The sequence below is a fragment of the Pituophis catenifer genome, unplaced genomic scaffold (assembly GCF_029215685.1).
Source record: "Pituophis catenifer annectens isolate HBS135680 unplaced genomic scaffold, rPitCat1.0.hap2 SCAF_3, whole genome shotgun sequence".
Classification (NCBI taxonomy): domain Eukaryota; kingdom Metazoa; phylum Chordata; class Lepidosauria; order Squamata; family Colubridae; genus Pituophis; species Pituophis catenifer.
Genome location: NW_027256883.1, coordinates 71,590,640 through 71,596,639, shown reverse-complemented (window position 1 = coordinate 71,596,639; position 6,000 = coordinate 71,590,640).

The window sequence follows — 6,000 nt, the reverse complement described above, 5'->3', positions numbered from 1 at the left end:
TTACCTTCCTAGCAGAGTCTGTGGAAGTTAAAACGACTCAGAGGCAGCCATGGTTCAATTTAATTGAGAGCATTACACAGAAGGAGGCTTAGCTCTGGTAGTAAAAAGCCTGGACTATACTACATCTCTGCGTGCAGAACTCAGCAAAATATGCTTCCCTGATGAGCTTGTTTACTATGAGCAGTACTCTAAATTTTTTTATCTTTGTAAGGTGGAACATTGCAAAAAAAATTCCCACTTCAAATAAAAGTTAACTTATTTTAACAACCATTCCTTGTGTTTCCTGGATCCCATTCAATGCCCAAAACCTATGCTGAAATGTCCTTCTTAATCTCTTTTGTTCCTTGAACCTTAGTTAGAAGAAGAAAAAAAAAACAGGTATCATTCTACTTATTTCATTTTCTGGGAATTGCAATATCAATGTCTTGTATTCTGCATTTAGGTTGCAACTGCACTCAAATCTCATGAATCCCCCTGTCAGATACTAAAACAGCTCCATCTTTGGTAAGATAGCAATAGCATTTAGACTTATATACTGCTTCACAGTGCTTTACAGCCCTCTCTAAGCAGTTTACAGAGTCAGCATATTGCCCCCAACAATCTGGGTCCTCATTTTACCGACCTCAGAAGGATGGAAGGCTGAGTCAACCTTGAGCCAGTGAGATTTGAAATGCCAAATTGTAGGCAGCTGGCAGTCAGTGGAAGTAGCCTGCAGTACTGCATTCTAACCACTGTACCACCACGGCTCATATGGAGCTTCATAGTGCTTTATAGTCGTCTCTATCTTTGGTAAAATAGCAATAGCACTTAGACTTATATATTGGTTCACAGTGCTATACAGCCCTCTCTAAGCAGTTTACAGAGTCAGCATATTGCCCCCAACAATCTGGATCCTCATTTTACCAACCTCAGAAGGATGAAAGGCTAAGTCAACTTTGAACCGGTCTACTATGGTGGAGAACAGGGATATCAAACTCGCGGCCCACAGCTGGATGCATCACATGCTGGCCACACCCACGCCCGGTTTAGCAAAGGGGAAAAAAAAAGGGGGGGGGAAAGTCGTGATACGTCACGTGACAATGCCATGACGATGCGAGTTTGACATGGTGTAGAAGGTCCTACACAGGAAGTTGAGATCACAGTATTCATGTGACATTGAATTTCCAATTTGAAATTTGTTCACTTTTGAAGAGCTTTGGATATATTATTGGCAGTTGATTATCCATGGAAAGTCAATTCTGAAAGCTGACTTTGCATTTGTCAAGCTTCCACCTTTGAACTGGCTCTTTATGAACAGAAAGGCAAGACTGGACAATATGATTCCAGAAGATATAGGATTAAGTTGTCAGTATACCCACACATTTTATATACATGCACACACAAATTTTGACAGCATTATATTAATTATTGTAGAAAAATATTATATTAGGGGGTTTTATTGTATATGTTATTTTTTAACTTTTAAGTTCTTTTTTTTCTTACGCATTTTATATTTAGTTTGTATCACTTCATACTCTGAAAACTATAGTTTTTTATTGAATAGCTTGGAATTAAATTAATGAGTTTTGTTTTCAATTGTTTACTAGTTTATTTAGACTAGGATGTTAAAAACACCAAAACCTTTGTTTTGTCCTCTATGTGCTGTCACTGCAAAAGCCACATAAAGCAGGGGTCTTCAACCTTAGCAACTTTAAGACCTGTGGACTTCAACTGCCAGAATTGCCAAGGTTGCCAAGGTTGGAGACCCCTGACATAAAGGATATTTTTTTTTTTGTTCATTGCTTCTATATTAGACCTCTTTTAGCTTGTAGGTTTAGGTTCCCCAATGTTTGTTTTTCTTTCTACATTTTTTTCTTCTTCTTCGGGTTTTCTTTTCTGTGGTTCATACAGGCACAGAAAGAATAATGCTTTTTCAGTATTATTTTAAAGATTCATTGCTTTGCAATAAATCTGCTACTGCGGCTTTTGGTAAACTAGTCAACCACTGCCATCCTGAAATTCTAGATTTATGAAGTAATCGCCCTCCAAAACATTGAATGGACTCAGCACTTCATAAACCAGTTTCACTAATTTTATTATCATAACCAGCTTCTACAGAAAATCCTTAGCCTTTGCTCTCACCAGCTGACACTGGGTAGCTTTTCGATTATTCTCCCCAGGGAAATTACACAGCACTGGGCAGTCTTAAGTAGCATTTTTCACTCTACGAATGAAACTGTGGGAGAAGCCTTAGACTTTCCAGTTTTGGCGAATGACAAAGAGAATCTGCATAAAATATATGTGCTAAAGTAGGTATGATTGTATAGGCATATTAAAAATAATTTCTTCGATATCATTCGATTGTTGCCACCAAGCATAGGGGCAGTTAATGTTTTTATTGCATGTATGATCACTTTTTATTTTGGTAAGCTATCCAGAATCATTGAGAATGAGTGGGCAGCCATATAGGTTTTCTAAAATAAATAAATAATAATCTCTCACCTCAGACCTGAGAAGACTATCGGTGGGTGATTTGCCTGCCTGCCTGTTCTGAGAATGGTGTCCATTTTGTAGATGGTCATTTTGAGGATCTTTAGTATCTCCACTCTCCATTTTCATTGTTGTTGTTGTTGTTAGTCGTGAAGTCGTGTCCGATCCATCGTGACCCCATGGACAACATTCCTCCAGGCCTTCCTGTCCTCTACCATCCTCTGGAGTCCATTTAAGCTCACACCTACTGCTTCAGTGACTCCATCCAGCCACCTCGTTCTCTGTCGTCCCCTTCTTCTTTTGCTCTCAATCTTTCCCAACATTAAGGCTCTTCTCCAGTGATTTAATTCATCTCCAAACATGACACAGAACATTTTAAATTGGCCATACTTTGTAAAAAATACAGCTTTCCCTGATGCTCTTAGAACTATACTTGGGCATGACAATATTCATGGGCTGAGATGATAGAATCCACCAATACTAAACTGCGGTGAGCAAGACATAATCTGCTCATACAAACAAAATATGAAGGCAGATAAAATATTGTCATCCAGTTCACAATGGTGGCTTTAGTCAAAATGTGAAGTCCTTTCTCAGTTTTGTTCCTTCCTTTCAGAACATTTTTTTCTATATTTATATCTCTATAGTCTTTCTTCCTTTCCCTTCACATAGCATAGCCAGAAACTTTTGTAAAACATTTTATAAGGGTGATCCAATACTTTTTCAAAACACCAAGTCAGGGCAGCAAATCTTGCAATCATCACTCTTCAATTTTAATATTTGATCTTAATAGCTAATAAGGATGGGAACCCATGGCCTACGGATATTGCTGATGTACAGCTCTCAACCTCCCAGACATCCTGGTCTATAGGAAGGGAAGGATGCTAGCAATGTCCACCAGCATCTGAAGAGCCAGGGTTTCTACGTGGATTTTTCAGTTGTCATAGAACTAGAATCTTTTCTATAATTAAAAAGAGGAGGCCGTATGTGCTTCCACTTTAATTTTTGCAGGGCCCTGCCAAATTTTTTGGTATCACACATTTTAGCTCTTTCTGAACATTTAATCTCCAATACTTCTAAATTGGTATCACAAGTCTCTAATTTGCTCTTCAAAGAAACCTAGTGGCTAAAATGCTGAAAAACAGCTAATTTTTTCCCTTTTCTTCAGTGATGTCACTGACCCATGATGCAGTGGTTTATTTTTTTCAAGACAGCTCCTGATTTCAAAAGATTACCCCTAGTATGCTAGAGAATACAATCTGTACAGGGTTATGGATGCTGAACAGCAAGCAAAATGGATTCCTTTTGAAAGTTTTGCCACATTTTTTTTTTTATTTGATTTATATGCCGCCCTTCTCCGAAGACTCAGGGTGGCTTACAATGCGTTAAGCAATAGCCTTCATACTTTTGTATATTTATACAAAGTCATCTTATTGCCCCCACAATCTGGGTTCTCATTTTACCTACCTTAGAAAGGATGGAAGGCTGAGTCAACCTTGAGCCTTGTGAGATTTGAACTTGCAGTAATTGCAGGCAGCTGATGTTAATAACAGTGCTTTAGTCTGCTGCGTTACCAGGGGTCCTTTTTAAAGAAAGAACCCGGTGCTTCATTTGGCAAGCTTCATAGCCTCTTGGTGCCATTGCCCATTTAACTGAGATGTCTGCTTCCAAATAAATAAACTTCAGTGGCAAACTCATTAGCACTTGCTGGTGTGTGCTACTTGGCGGAGTCTCTGCTTCTGATTTAGGGTACTGTGACACTTAGCGACATGCTGAGCAGGTGGCTGGGCCAAAATAGCACAGGAATGAGCTGTTAGCTGAAATAATAGCAGCCAGCTATAAAATCTCACCAAGAGCAGGTTGCTCCCATGTGGGCACGAGGAGTCTCCTTGACACATGGAAGGAAGGATTCTTCTGTCAAGATGTGATCACCCAACCTGACAAAGTGACAGTTTCACCTATCTCCCTATGCGTGTCCCTTGCCTCTTCATAATAAACCAGTCTTCCGGCTTCTCTCCATGCAGCATGAGAGCCAGTGTCCCCTTGCTGTTCCTTCTTTGGTGAGTGTGTGTTCACTAGGCTCAGTCATTACCTGTATTGAACGACAAGCTCTCTCTTTCTCCCATCTCCACATATGGAGGCTTAGTAGTCCAACATCTGAATTTCACTACATTACAGATGGCAGAGTAGGGTGAATAGCTTATATTTAGGGAATGTAAGGAAAGCCATATGGCACATTCAATCCTTGGGTGACAATTTCTACCTCCAGTATCAGCTACCAGATGATACAGCTGGCTCTGATGCTTTCCTGCTTTCCTCCTGCTATGCCCAATTTATTTTGCCTACTTCTGTTATAGGGGAAGGTTGTCCTCTGCCTGAAGCAAAGAGAACAAGTTCATTGAAATTCCCCCAACAGGATAGGGATTTGGAATCCTTTAGGTCCAAAGCTCATCTGCCCCAGTGTTGATCGTCTGGAGGTTTTCCATGGTCAAGTTATCTTGATGTTAGTGAGGAAAATCTGTTTTCTGATGAATGGGATTGTTTAATAGATGAATTGACGTAAGGAATGTGCCCTGTGTAGCTCAGAGCGGCTTGTACAGAGGTGGGTTTCAGCAGGTTCTGACCAGTTCTGGAGAACCGGTAGTGGGAATTTTGAGTAGTTCAGAGAACTGGTAGTAAAAATTCTGACTGGCCCTACCCCATCTATTCTCTGCCTCCCAAGTCCCATCTGATCGGGAGGAAATGGGTATTTTTCAGTAACCTTCCCCTGTATTGGGGAGGGAATGGAGATTTTACAGTATCCTTCCCCTGCCATGCCCACCAAGCCATGTCCACCAAGCCACACCCACAGAACCGATAGTAAAAAAAATTTGAAACCCACCACTGGGCTTGTATGAAGTTTTATCGGAACATCCCTGCAGCAAACCCTGAATCTCAAGATGCAAATGTTTCTTCTCAATAAGACCATTGTTCTCTGTAGATAACAGAAAAGCAGGAAGTAACCTGAGATCTATTATATTATTATTTATGCACATGTATTCGTGCATCATTGCCCCCTTCCTTTCTGAAATGTGTAAATATGAGTGCATCCCTCTGTTTGCAGGGATGTGTTTCTCACTATTATTTTGGAGGAGACTCCCTCCAATACACACCGTTCACCATAAATACTTTGATTATTTGCTTCAGGTCCTGCATTTTGATTCCCCACTTTGGAAATACTGGTAACCAGGTTCAGAGACTGGTGAAAATAAAGGAAAGGAAGGATAAGTCTTATTTCTAACTTCAGAGAGGAAAACTCATCAAATCGAACTAGGGATCAGGGGACTGTACACCTTAGTAGATCTTCCTAATCAACTTAAGGAACATTTTCAATGAATCCATCTAATTCATGCTTCTTTGTTATGCCAATTAGAACACACTTGTCTTCCAGGAGCATAGGTCTCAAATTTATTGTAACGTACAGTAATATTGGACTCAGATTTGTTTTGAAATGCACTTATTATATTTCAATAGATATGGTTGTGTCGAAAA